This window comes from Solanum dulcamara, chromosome 2 (assembly GCF_947179165.1).
Source record: "Solanum dulcamara chromosome 2, daSolDulc1.2, whole genome shotgun sequence".
NCBI classification, from domain to species: Eukaryota; Viridiplantae; Streptophyta; class Magnoliopsida; order Solanales; family Solanaceae; genus Solanum; species Solanum dulcamara.
Genome location: NC_077238.1, coordinates 47,460,892 through 47,476,354, shown reverse-complemented (window position 1 = coordinate 47,476,354; position 15,463 = coordinate 47,460,892).

Here is a 15,463-nt window from a genome sequence, read left to right as displayed (position 1 = left end):
CTAAAAATGTCTAGGTTCATTAACTAATAATTTGGAAAAAGTCTAAAATGCCCTAAAAACTAAATTCGGCCAGGACACCTTCCCAAGTCTGCGATGCGGACTTGTCACAACCAACTCGGCTAGAAGACTTTCCCCAGGTCCATGACGCGGTTCTGTCTTGGACTACTCTATCTTGTGCGACTTCCCAGGTCCTGTCATGGACCATAATATTTTGTGGTTTCTTCAAAAATCTTTCTTCCATTCTACGGGTCCTAAAAATCCACCGAGACCATTTTTCCGCAGGTTTTGACCCCCTAATTGATATTCTGAACTTAGATTTTCCAAAAATATTAAGGATAATACATTGCATGAGCTGCCTATTTTCAAGACATTCTTAAGGTATTTTGTTTTTTTAAATTCTGAGGGATATTACAATATCTCCCCCTTTGGAACATTCGTCGTCAAATAAGATTCAACTAATATAGGAAAGATATGGAAAAAGGATTTAGAAACCCAACATGGACATGAGGACACTTTGAAAAATGCATGTGACATGTAAACTTCATACTTAAAATAAAACATAGTCCTTGAGAGAAATCATTTTCATTAATCATGCATGCATATGAATGACATATGGAAGTGAAACGTAGAAGTTTAATTGATTTGATCATGAGCAACTTAGTACCTTTAGGATTGAGTGAAAGGAAAGAGATAAGGATATTGCTTCATCATGTCCTATTCCACTTCCCACGTAGCACTATCTACTTGTTGATTCCTCTACAACACTTTGACAGATGCAACGTCTTCATTTCTCAGCCTCTTCACCTGCCGGTCTAAAATTTCAATCGGGACCTCTTCATAAGTCAAATTCTCTTCAATATTCATGTTTTCCCTTGGTACAATTGAATTTGGATCACCCACAAACTTCCTCAACATTGACACATGAAATACCGGATGAACCAAAGCCAACTCAAGTGGCAAGTCTAACTCATATGCTACCTTGACAATGCGCTTCAATATCCTACACGGTCCTATATATCTAAGGCTCAACTTCCTTTTTTTACCAAACTGCATTACCCCTTTCATAGGTGAAATCTTCAAATACACCATATCGTCCACATCAAATTCAAGCTCTCTTCTCCTAGTATCCGAATAGGACTTTTGACGACTTTGAGCCATTTTCAATCTTTCTCTTATAAGCCTTACTTTCTCTATTGCATAAATTACCAATCAACGCCATCTCACCAACTTCAAACCACCCCACCGGAGACCTACATCTTCTCCCTTACAAGGCTTCAAAAGGAGCTATGTGGATGCTAGAGTGATAACTATTATTGTAAGCGAACTCAATCAATGGTATATGACATCCCAAATTCCTCTAAGGTCAATCACACATGCCCTTAACATATCCTCCAAGGTTTGAATTGTTATCTCGGCTTTCCCATCAGTTTGAGGATAAAAAGCAGTACTTAACTTGACTTTAGTGCTAAGACCTTTATGATATAATTTCCAAAAATATGAACCAAATTGAGTACCTCTATCTAATATAATCGACAAAGGAACACCATGAAGTTTCACAAGTTCATGAATGTAAAACTTAGCATAGTCTTCGGTACCATAAGAAGTTTTGACCGATAGAAAATGCGTCGATTTGGTCATTCGGTCCATAATAACCCAAATAGAATCATGTTGTCTTCTAGTACGATGCAAACCCATGATAAAGTCCATGTTCACATCTTCCCACTTCCATGTAAGAATTTTGATTTCTTGAGCTAAACCTCCCGGCCTTTTGTGTTCAACTTTCACTTGTTGGCAATTAGGACACTTAGCCATGAACTCCTCTATGTCCTTCTTAATTCCATTCCACCAATACACTTCACTCAAGTCACGATACATTTTGGTGGATCCCGAATGAATTGCATAACGAGAACTATGGGCCTCATTCAATATCAACTCTCTTATTCCATCAACATTTGGAACATACAACCGACCTTGGTAACATAATACCCAATCTTATCCTAGGGAGAAAGCCTCAATGGACTTTTCGGCAACCGACTTCTTTAATTTAACCAAAATTGGATCATTGTCTTGTTTGGCTTTGACGTCTGCCGCAAGAGATGATTTCGAACCATTAAGTATAAGAACGCCTGCATCATTGGTCAACCAAACGCACACCTACACATTCCAATCTGTGGACTTCTTTGACCAATTCCCTTTTACCTTCTTCAACATGTGCAACACTACCCATATATAATCGATAAGAGCATCTACAATATTTGCCTTACTCGAATGGTAAAAATATGCTCATGTCATAGTCTTTTAGGAATTCAAGCCACTCCTTTGCCTAAGGTTTAAGTCCTTTTGACTAAACACATATTGAAATCTTCTGTGGTCAGCAAACACATCAACATGCACCCCATAAAGATAGTGGCGCAAAATTTTCAATGCGAACACAACCGCCGCAAGTTCAAGATCGTGGGTTGGGTAGTTTCTTTAATGTACTTTAAGTTCCCTAGAGGCATAGGCTATAACCTTACCATGTTGCATCAAAACACAACCCAAACAACCATCTAAAGCATCACAATAAACAAAAAATCCATTTGAACCTTTGGGCAATGTCAAAATAGGAGCTGACGTAAGACGATCTTTCAATATTTGGAAGCTTTTCTCACATTCTTCCGACCATTGAAATTTTGCCTTCTTTTCTATCAACTTAGTTAAAGGAAAAGAAATAGATGAGAAACCTTCAACAAACCTTCTTTAGTATCCAGCTAAGACCAAAAAGCTCTTAATGTCTGAAGGAGATAATGATCTATGCCAATTTTTAACTACCTCCATTTTCTTTGGATCTACTTTAATCTCATCACCGAATACCACATGGCCAAGAAATACAACCTCTCTTAGCCAAAATTTGCATTTACTAAATTTAGCGAATAGTTCCTTTTCCCTCAACGTTTGCAATATAATCCTCAAGTGACCCATATGATCTTCCTTATTTAGAGAGTAAATCAAGATATCATTAATAAACACCACTACAAACATGTCTAAATATGGATTGAAAATGTGATTCATCAAATCCATGAATATAGCGGGAGCATTTGTCAACCCAAACGACATTACTACAAATTCAAAATGACCATACCTTATCCGAAAGGCCATCTTGGGAATATTAGATTCCCTTACCCTCAATTGATGATAGCCGAAACGGAGGTCAATCTTGGAAAAATAGCTTGCTCCTTGTAATTGATCAAACAAGTCATCTATCCTTGGGATTGGATATTTGTTCTTTATGGTGACCTTATGCAATTGTCGGTAGTCTATACATATTCGGAGTGACCCACCTTTCTTCCTAACAAATAACACAGAAGCACCCCATGGTGAAATGCTTGGTCTTATAAAACCCTTATCCAACAAATCCTTCAATTGTTCTTTTAAATCCTTAAGTTCCGTCGGAGCCATACGGTAAGGAGGAATAGAGATAGGTTGAGTATCGAGAAGTAGATCTACGCCAAAGTCAATCTCCTTTTTAGGAGGAACACCGAGAAAATCATTGGGAAACATATCGGAGAACTCCTTAACTATAGAGACTGACTCAAGAGTAGGAGTTTTGGAATCAATGTTCCTAACTTGCACAATATGATAAATGCGCCCTTTGGAAATCATTTTATAGGCCTTAATACATGAGATGAATTGACCCTTAACCACCTAATCATTACCCTTCCATTCAAAAATAGGCTCATTAGGGAAGTAAAACTTAACCACACGAGTTCTACAATATATAGATGCATAAGAGGCATGTAACCAATCCATACCAAGAATGATGTCGAAATCAGTCATATCAAGTTCAACAAGGTCACATGGTATAACTTTGTGCAAGACCCATATGGGATAATTTCTGTAAGCTCTCTTGGCTAATACCAAGCCACCAATGGGAGTATAAACCGAGAAAGGTTCTATTAACACTTTGGGGCACACATTAAACCTCATAGCAATGTAAAGAGTAATAGAAGACAAGTTGGCACCCGGATCAAGCAATGCATATACATCAAAGTTAAAGACTCATAACATACCCATGACCATATCAGCAGACTAATCTACCTCTTGCCTAGCATTAAGGGCATAGAAGCGGTTGTGGCGTTGGCCACCCTTAGGTTAAGCTTGGGCACCTTGTTGTACTTGTCCTCCTATAGGACGACCATTTCCACCCTTGTTGGCTACAAGATGGCACTCGGATCGCTTATGGCCCATCTTTCCACATCCATAGCAAGCACCCATTCTGATCAAGAACTTTTCTCCATGATTCTTTCCACACTTTGCACATTTTGGAGGAAAAGGGTTACTAGCATTTACACCTCCTTCACCTTGAGCTTTAGGGTATGGCCCTTAGCAAACTTCTTTCCTGAGCTTTGGCCTTGATTAGTGCATCCATTGCTACCAACAGTCCTAGCATTGGAGAACCCACCTTCATACCAGGCCCTCTTAGAATCCCTCATCCTCATTTCTTTAAGCTTTTCCCCTTTAATTTGTTCGGCAAAAGTCACTAGCCGATATATGTCCATCTTCTTAACAAGCATAGAGGTGCGACATTCCTTAGTAACCAAGTCGGACACCCTCGATATGAATTTACACATTTGGGCACATGGATCGGCAACTATTGAAGGAGCATACTTGGATAGCTTAGTAAATTTGAGGGCATAGTCCCTTATCCCCATGTTACCTTGTTGAAAATTTATAAACTCCAACACCACTTTAGCCTCCCTTTACTCAAGAGGGAAAAAGTGATCAAGGAAAGCAAGTTTGAAAGCTTCTTATTTGACAGGACCTTCATCCACCCTCTCAAACTTCCATTGAGTGTACCATAGTTGAGCAACACCTTTGAGTTGGTAAGACACCAACTCTGCTTTTTCTTCCAAAGTCATCCCATAGTACTCACTATTTTGTAGACCTCATTAATGAACTCTTGAGGATCCTCATCGACCCTTGAGCCATGAAATTCCAGAGGATTCATTCGTGCAAAGTCCCTAACTCTTGAGACTGGAGTAGGAACATTAGGAGGATCCACGACACCTTGGTTGGTCACTACTCTGGCTAGCATAGTGATAGCAATTCGGAACTCTGCATTAGTCACTTGGTCCGATAAAGGACTATTATCTTGAGGAGCTGGTGGAGCTTGGGCTTCATTAACATTCTCTCCGCTTAGAAATTGTGGTCTTCTTGGAGCTATTTTTCTGAAAATTGTAAAGAAAGACCGTTAGGGAAAAGAAGTCTTAACGTAAATTCTATAGCACGACATGGATCATGAAAGAAGTGAAAATTCTTAAAACACCTCATATACTCCTACTCATAAGTGTGGCGCTCTTCATAGCCATGAATAAGACTCTACTTGATATGGCATGTTGGACACCCTAGGACACTTACAAAACCTTATGCTCTGATACCAAGTTTGTCACGATCCGACCTAGGGCCTAGTCATAATATGGCGATCGAAACCCCAAAGGGCTCCAACAAAGCCTTTTGTACATATCATAAGCATACATAAGGTAAAATATAAAAGCGGAAACATCATAAAAGAGTCTAAACCATTAATAGAAATCTGAAAAAAAATATTTTATGACAACATATAGACTCAAACATATGTCCAACTAGATGCTTCTAAATATGAGTGTGAGCAGGGGCTAAGACATGTCTCTAGATCACCCTCAATATACGACATAAAAAAAAGTCTTTTAAAAGAAAATAGTAATCAACTTGAAAACCAGTCCCCAATCAATAAGGACTCACCACAACACAGTCGGGTAGAGAACGCCTACTAGTTTCTTGGACGATTAGGATCTTCAACCTCTACTCCTACATTATAGGACAATGTAGGCAAAGAGTATGCATTAGTACATTGGAATGTACTAAGTATGAGGGCGTGACATGCAAAATAAATTATGGAAATGCAAGGGTCAAGTAAATTGCATGATAAGATGGAATACATAAAGTCATTTGAAAATCATATTGACCAAATTATTTTAAATATAAGTTCAAGGCATAACATACTTAAGAAATCATACATATGTGGGATAGGAACCATAACCGACAATAAGACCATGCGAGCTATAACATGGAATCCGATGATTCCCACATCGATAAGGAGGAGGCTACTTTGCCAAGGTAGACTCCTAATCATGAACATGTGTTATTTGTGGATCCACTAGCTAGGTTATCAACGCAACTTACGGTGGCACGTAGTTTATGGGACATGAGGCTGCTACTAAGGCTTTTGGTAGGACCCCACCTCAAGTCCACTCGGTGCTAAGTCAAATCCCACGGAATAGATACATAACATAAGATCATAATATCATATATCATAGTCATGTTCATAGGCTTGAAATGATAGAGTAGCTCATTTCCATAACATACTTGTAATGTGAGAATTGTCCTTTCATCATTACAATCATTTTAGCATAATTCATATCAATAGGCCTTACGTCACCACATAGGATCCTAAGTCACCTTACTTCATAACTTGCATGAAATTCATACCTTGAAACAAAATTCATGATCATCATGGAAACACATAGTCATAATTCATACTTTGAAAATTCATGACCATAACTTGAATTTAAAATTTGGATATGACATGAATGCATGATCAATGGACTTAAAAAATCATGAAATTAACTTTAAAACAAGCATGATCATAAAATTTATATCAGCCCATACATAACTCATATAGATAATATCATTTAGAAGTATAATTGAAAATATTCATATTTTACATCATGAACCAAACAAATCAAAATAAGAGAATTCATGGAAAAACTTTTTAATTTAATTCAATAACCATCAAATTATATCTAAATAGACTCATGATCATGCTTTAAATCAAAATTTATCCAATTGGAATAGAGATCACCAAATACATAAAATATCATACTTTAATTTGATAGAAAACTTGAGAAATTGATTGGGCTTCATTGAAGAAAGGATTCATGAATCAATACCCACATACCTTGAGTGAGAACACCAATTAATTGGGAAGAACTTTAGAATTTTGATGGAGAAATTGAGTGAATTTGCTTGAAGTCTTCAATGGAACCCTTGAGAGCCTTTTTTGTAGAGAGAAATTTTTTTGATAAATGAATTATAGAAGAATGAATTGAATTAGAAGTTTAAATAAATTTATAGAGTTGAAATAGGTCCTAAAAATGTCTAGGTTCATTAACTAATAATTTGGAAAAAGTCTAAAATGCCCTAAAAACTAAATTCGGCCAGGACACCTTCCCAAGTCTGCGATGCGGACTTGTCACGACCAACTCGGCTAGAAGACTTTCCCCAGGTCCATGACGCGGTTCTGTCTTGGACTACTCTATCTTGTACGACTTCCCAGGTCCTGTCATGGACCACAATATTTTGTGGTTTCTTCAAAAATCTTTCTTCCATTCTACGGGTCCTAAAAATCCACCGAGACCATTTTTCCTCAGGTTTTGACCCCCTAATTGATATTCTGAACTTAGATTTTCCAAAAATATTAAGGATAATACATTGCATGAGCTGCCTATTTTCAAGACATTCTTAAGGTATTTTGTTTTTTTAAATTCTGAGAGATATTACAATATCTCCCCCTTGGGAACATTCGTCGTCAAATAAGATTCAACTAATATAGGAAAGATATGGAAAAAGGATTTAGAAACCCAACATGGACATGAGGACACTTTGAAAAATGCATGTGACATGTAAACTTCATACTTAAAATAAAACATAGTCCTTGAGAGAAATCATTTTCATTAATCATGCATGCATATGAATGACATATGGAAGTGAAACGTAGAAGTTTAATTGATTTGATCATGAGCAACTTAGTACCTTTAGGATTGAGTGAAAGGAAAGAGATAAGGATATTGCTTCATCATGTCCTATTCCACTTCCCACGTAGCACTATCTACTTGTTGATTCCTCTACAACACTTTGACAGATGCAACGTCTTCATTTCTCAGCCTCTTCACCTGCCGGTCTAAAATTTCAATCGGGACCTCTTCATAAGTCAAATTCTCTTCAATATTCATGTTTTCCCTTGGTACAATTGAATTTGGATCACCCACAAACTTCCTCAACATTGACACATGAAATACCGGATGAACCAAAGCCAACTCAAGTGGCAAGTCTAACTCATATGCTACCTTGACAATGCGCTTCAATATCCTACACGGTCCTATATATCTAAGGCTCAACTTCCTTTTTTTACCAAACTGCATTACCCCTTTCATAGGTGAAATCTTCAAATACACCATATCGTCCACATCAAATTCAAGCTCTCTTCTCCTAGTATCCGAATAGGACTTTTGACGACTTTGAGCCATTTTCAATCTTTCTCTTATAAGCCTTACTTTCTCTATTGCATAAATTACCAATCAACGCCATCTCACCAACTTCAAACCACCCCACCGGAGACCTACATCTTCTCCCTTACAAGGCTTCAAAAGGAGCTATGTGGATGCTAGAGTGATAACTATTATTGTAAGCGAACTCAATCAATGGTAAATGATCATCCCAACTTCCTCTAAGGTCAATCACATATGTCCTTAACATATCCTCCAAGATTTGAATTATTCTCACAGCTTGCCCATCGGTTTGAGGACGAAAAGCAGTACTTAACTTGACTTTAGTGCCAAGACCTTTTCGAAATGACTTCCAAAAATGTGAACTAAATTGAGTACCTTTATCTGATATAATCGATAAAGGAACACCATGAAGGTTCACAAGTTCACGAATGTACAACTTAGCATAGTCTTCGATACCATAAGAAGTTTTGACCGATAGAAAATGCGCCGATTTGGTCATTCAGTCCACAATCACCCAAATAGAATCATGTTGTCTTCTAGTATGATGCAAACCCATGATAAAGTCCATGTTCACATCTTCCCACTTCCATGTAAGAATTTTGATTTCTTGAGCTAAACCTCCCGGCCTTTTGTGTTCAACTTTCACTTGTTGGCAATTAGGACACTTAGCCACGAACTCCTCTATGTCCTTTTTAATTCCATTCCACCAATACACTTCACTCAAGTCACGATACATTTTGGTGGATCCCGTATGAATTGAATAACGAGAACTATGGGCCTCATTCAATATCAACTCTCTTATTCCATTAACATTTGGAACATACAACCGACCTTGGTAACGTAATACCCAATCTTATCCTAGGGAGAAAGCCATAACATACTTTTTAGCAATCAACTTCTTCAATTCGACCAAAATTGGATCACTGTCTTATTTGGCCTTGACGTTTGCCTCAAGAGACGATTTTGAACCATTATGTATAAGAACGCCTGCATCATTGGAATCAACCAAACGCACACCTAAATGTACCAATCTATGGACTTTTTTGACCAATTCCCTTTATCTTCTTCAACATGTGCAACACTACTCATAGAAAATTGATGAAGAGCATCGGCTACAATATTTGGCTTACCCGAATGTTAACAATACGCTCATGTCATAGTCTTTTTAGGAGTTTAGTCCACTCCTTTGCCTAAGGTTTAAGTCCTTTTGACTAAACACATATTGAAATCTTATGTGGTCGATAAACACATCAACATGCACCTTATAAAGATAATGGCGCCAAATTTTCAATGTGAACACAACCGCCGTAAGTTCAAGGTCATGGATTGGGTAGTTTTTTTTAAGTACTTTAATTTGCCTAGAGGCATAGGCTATAACCTTACCATGTTGCATCAAGACACAACCCAAACCAACAGTAAAGCATCACAATAAACAACAAACCCATCTGAACCTTCGGGCAATGTCAAAATAGGAGCCGACGTAAGACGATCTTTCAATATTTGGAAGTTTTTCTCACATTCTTCCGACCATTGAAATTTTGCCTTCTTTTCTATCAACTTAGTTAAAGGTGAAGCAATAGACGATAACCCTTCAACAAACCTTCTATAGTATCTAGCTAAGACCAAAAAGCTCCTAATGTCTGAAGGAGATAATGGTCTATGCCAAATTTTAATGGCCTCCATTTTCTTTGGATCTACTTTAATCCCATCACCGGACACCACTTGACCAAGAAATACAACCTCTTTTAGCCAAAATTCGCATTTACTAAATTTAGCGAATAGTTCCTTTTCCCTCAACGTTTGCAACATAATCCTCAAGTGACCCATATGATCTTCCTTATTTCGAGAGTAAATCAAGATATCATTAATAAACCCCACCACAAACATGTCCAAATATGGCTTGAAAATATGGTTCATCAAATCCATGAATATAGTAGGAGTATTTGTCAACCCAAACGATATTACTATAAATTCAAAATGACCATACCTTGTCTGAAAGGCCATCTTGGGAATATCAAATTCCCTTACCCTCAATTGATGATAGTCAGAACGGAGGTCAATCTTGAAAAAATAGCTTGCTCCTTGTAATTGATTAAACAAGTCATCTATCCTTGGGATTGGATATTTGTTCTTTATGGTGACCTTATTCAATTACTGGTAGTCTATACACATTCGGAGTGACCCACCTTTCTTCCTAACAAATAACACAGGAGCACCCCATGGTGAAATGTTTGGTCTTATAAAACCCTTATCCAACAAATCCTTCAATTGTTCTTTCAACTCCTTCAGTTCCGTCGGAGCCATACGGTAAGAAGGAATAGAGATAGGTTGGGTATCGAGAAGGAGATCTATGCCAAAGTCAATCTCCCTTTCGGGAGAAACACCGGGCAAATCATCGGGAAAATGTCGGAGAATTCATTAACTATAGGGACGGACTCAAGAGTAGGAGTTTTGGAATAAATGTTCCTAACTCTCATAATATGATAAATGCACCCTTTGGAAATCCTTTTCTAGGCCTTAATCATATTGATCAAAGCATTTAGAACATAAGTTCAAGTCATAACATATTTAAGAAATCATACATATGTGGGATAGGAATCATAACCGACAATAAGACCATGCGAGCTATAACATGAAATCCAATGATCCCCACATCGAGAAGGGGGAGGCTACTTTGCCAAGGTAGACTCCTAATCATGAACATGTGCTATTTATGGATCCACTAGCTAGGTCATCAAGGCAACCTACGGTGGCACGTAGTTTATGGGATATGAGGCTGCTACTAAGGCTTTTGGTAGGGGCCCCACCTCAAATCCACTCGGTGCTAAGTTAAATCCCAAGGAATACATACTTAACATAAGATCATAATATCATATATCATATTCATGTTCATAGTCTTGAAATCATAGAGTATCTCATTTTCATAACATACTTGTAATGTGAGAATTGTCCTTTCATCATTACAATCATTTTTACATAATTCATATCAATTGGCCTTAGGTCACCACATAGGATCCTAAGTCATCTTACTTCATAAGTTGTATGAAATTCATACCTTGAAACATTCTTAGAATTCATGATCATCATGGAAACACATAGTCATAATTCATACTATGAAAATTCATGACCATATCTTGAATTTAAAATTTGGGTATGACATGAATGCATGATCAATTGACTTAAAAAATCATGAAATTAACTTAAAAACATGCATGATCATAAAATTTATATCAGCCCATACATAACTCATATAGATAATATCATTTAGAAGTATAATTGAAAATATTCATATTTTACATCATGAACCCTAGAAATCAAAATAAGAGAATTCATGGTAAAACTTTTCAATTTAATTCAATAACCATCAAATTATATATAAAAAGACTCATGATCATGCTTTAAATTAAAATTCATGCAATTGGAATAGAGATCAAAAAACTCATAAAATAGCATACTTTAATTTGATAGAATACTTGAGAAATTGATTGGAATTTATGGAAGAAAGGATCCATGAATTAATACCCACATACCTTGAGTGACAACACAAATTAATTGAGAAGAACTTTAGAGTTTTGATGGAGAAATTGAGTGAATTTGCTTGAAGTCTTCAATGGAACCCTTGAGAGCCTTTTTTGTAGAGAGAGAAATATTTGATAGATGAATTATAGAAGAATGAATTGAATTAGAGGTTTAAGTAAAGTTATAGAGTTGAATTAGATCCTAAAAATGTCCAGGTTCATTAACTAATAATTTGAAAAAAGTCTAAAACGCCCTAAAAATACTAAATCGGCCAGGACACCTTCCCAGGTCCGCGACGCGGACCTATCGTGACCAACTCGGCCAGAAGACTGTCCCCAGGCCCACGACGCGGTCTTGTCGCGAACTACTCTATCTTTTGCGGCTTCCCAGGTCCTGTCGTGGACCACACTATTTTGTGGTTTCTTTGAAAATCTTTCCTCCGTTCTACGGGTCCGAAAAATCCACCGAGTCCATTTTTCTATAGGTTTTGACTCCCTGATTGATATTTCAAACTTGAATTTTCCAAAAAGATTAAGGATAATATATTACATGAGCGTCCTATTTCCAAGGCATTCTTAAAGTTTTTTTTAAAAAAAATCTGAGGGATGTTACAGTAGCTCCATATATATTTCATCAGTGATATCACCTTGAAGAAATGTATTGAACACATCCATTTGGTGAATTTTCTAATTTCTTTCTACAACAATGGCCAAAATAGTCCTAACTGTCTTCATTTTAACAACATGACTGAAGGTTTCTTGGTAATCCACACCCTCTTTTTGACTATATCATTTGGTTACTAGTCTTGCTTTGAACCTCTTAACATCGCCGGTAGACTTGTACTTGATTTTGGATATCCAGTTACATCCTATAGGTGTCTTACCTTTTGGAAACTCAACTATCTCCCATGTCTTATTATTCTGTAGTGCCTTTATTTCATCATTCATTGCTTTTGTCCACCTAGATCAGAGGTTGCTTCCTTGTAAGACTAAGGTTCTATGATACTTGACATTTTTGTCAAGTATGCTTGGTAAGTAGGATTAATGTGCTCATAGGATATATATTTGTCTAGACTATATGGTTCTCCATGAATATTTAAGAAGACAAAATCCTTCATCCACAAAGGTGGTTTGGTTCGTCTTCCTGATTTTCTAGTTTATGCTTGAGGTACCTGTACTTGAGGTCAGGTACACTAGTACGGTGCATGTTTGAAGATGTGTCCAAGCCAACATGTGCATCTTGGACTTGTGTTAGCATATCAGATTGTTCATGTTGATATAAGTGTGATGTCGGAACACCTCCTTGGAGTTCTTCCACATTGTCCTACTCATGATTTGTGCCAGTGTAATTGAAGATTGAAACTGACTCCTTTGTCTTCATCTTAATTGGAAAGACACCTTCTTGAAACACTACATCTCTGTTGACAAAGAAAGTATTATTAGTAAGATCATACACAATATAGCCTTTTTGAGTTTTAGCATATCCCATAAGTACTCCATCAGTTGCTCTAGGCTTCAATTTATCTGTTTTATGTACTTTTTTGGCATAGCATAGGAACCCAAAGACTCTTAAATGATATAAATAAGGTTTTTTCTATATATATTTGCAAAAAGAGACTGATTTGCAATTACACTACTAGGTAACCTGTTATTTATATATACTGCAGTTTTGACACACAAACTCCAAACCCTTATGGAAATACCTTCTTGAAACCTGATGGGTCTTGTTATTTCTAATATATGTCTATGTTTTCTCTCAGCTATCCCATTTTATTGGGGGTGTATAAGCACGTGAGGTTTGATGTCCTATCCCTAAGGTTTTGAATAGCTTATTGCAACTTGTATTCACAAACTCAGTCCCATTGTCACTCCTCCTAGTTTTTACATGCTTATTAAACTAGTCCTTATGTAAGTAAAGAAGTTCTTCAATATGACACATATATTAGACTTCATTCTTAGCGAGAAAATTCAAGTCATTCTAGAACATTCATCAACCACAGTTAAGAAGTATTTATAACCATCAAAAGTAGATTTATCCCATATGTTCATATGTAACAAATCAAAGTTGTTTAAGCTTCTAGATGTACTAACAGGGAAAGGTAATCTAGCTTGTTTAGCACAAGGACACACAGTACACTTGCTTACAAATTTTGTAACATCAGCTAAACTCAATTTTAGTAACTTCTTAAGAACAGAACTAGAAACGTGACCAAATCTTTGATGTACTAGTTGAATGTCTAATTTCTCATTGTATATTTATCATCAACACTAGAATGATTAGCTGCCAAAATGACTTCATCTTTATTTATGTTATTTGATAGGATGTACAATACTCCATCTTCTTTACCAATCATCTTCACCTTTGAAGAGTTCCTAAAATAAATAAAAGTCAAGGGAAAAACAAGCTGAACAATTTAACCCCTCAGTTAGTTTTCCAACAGACAACAAGTTAAATTTAAATTGAGGAATGAAAAATACTCCTCACACAGTGTTTCTGTCTCCTATTGTGCTTGAACCTAAGTGAGTTATTAAGCCTATATCACTATTTGGAGGTGTACTTTCTTTGGACTATCAATCTTGGATATGGATTGGTTGTCCTGTAAACTCATGTCAGCTATCGTGATTTGTAGCTCCTGTATCTATTATCCAATCTAGCTATCCCTTATGGGCTAATAAGGCAACGTTCTTACCTGCCACATTTGCACAATGTGGTATTTCTAATTTCTTATTAAGAAAGTGCAGGACCTGATTGTACAGCTCCCTAGCCAATGTACAAGATTCCATCTGATTGTTCTGAGGAGCCTTAGAACCTGATTCAATTAGCATTCGTCCACTTCTTGCATTGTTCTGTACCTGGCCATTTGACCCCATAACTTCTTCAGTCTCAGTGACCACATTATAAGCAGAATTATTTTCTCCTTTTCTTTTAAATTAGAATCTTGTGGATAACCAATAATTTTGTAGCAAGTTTTTCTTGTATGGCCTTTAAGTTTGCAGAAATCATATACTATGTTATAATTCTTCTTGAACTTGTGTTGATTTCCATTTGTCCTTGAGTTCATCAGAGCATCAAATCCCCTGTACACCAGGTAGATTAGTTGGTCCAGCACCCAACACTCCTGTATTAGTTACTATTGCCTTCTGATTCTCATCACTAAGAATCATGGAGTATTCCTGATTCACACTAGGCACTAGATTCATCATAAGAATCTGACTCCTTGCTTGCAGATATGAGTTATTCAAAACCATGAGAAATTAGAATAGCTTCAACTTTTGAAGATGTAGGACATACTCTTTTGAACCATTGCAAGAACAACCAGGTATTGGGACTAAAGCTTCAAACTCTTCCCATAAACCTTTGAGTTTAGGATAGTATACTGACATAGAACTAGTTCCTTGATTCAGTGTGGCAATTTCTTTATGCAGATTAAAGGTTCTTGACCCATCGATTTTATTGAACCTTTTATACAAATCATCCCACACTACCTCACCATTTGAGGCATACATAATGCCACCAAGAAGACACTTAGACACAACATTCATGATCCAAAATAAGACAATTGCATTTACTCTTTCTCAATTACCTCCTAACCCAAGGAAACCATCCGTCTTCGATGATCCATCCGCCATCCCTAGCTT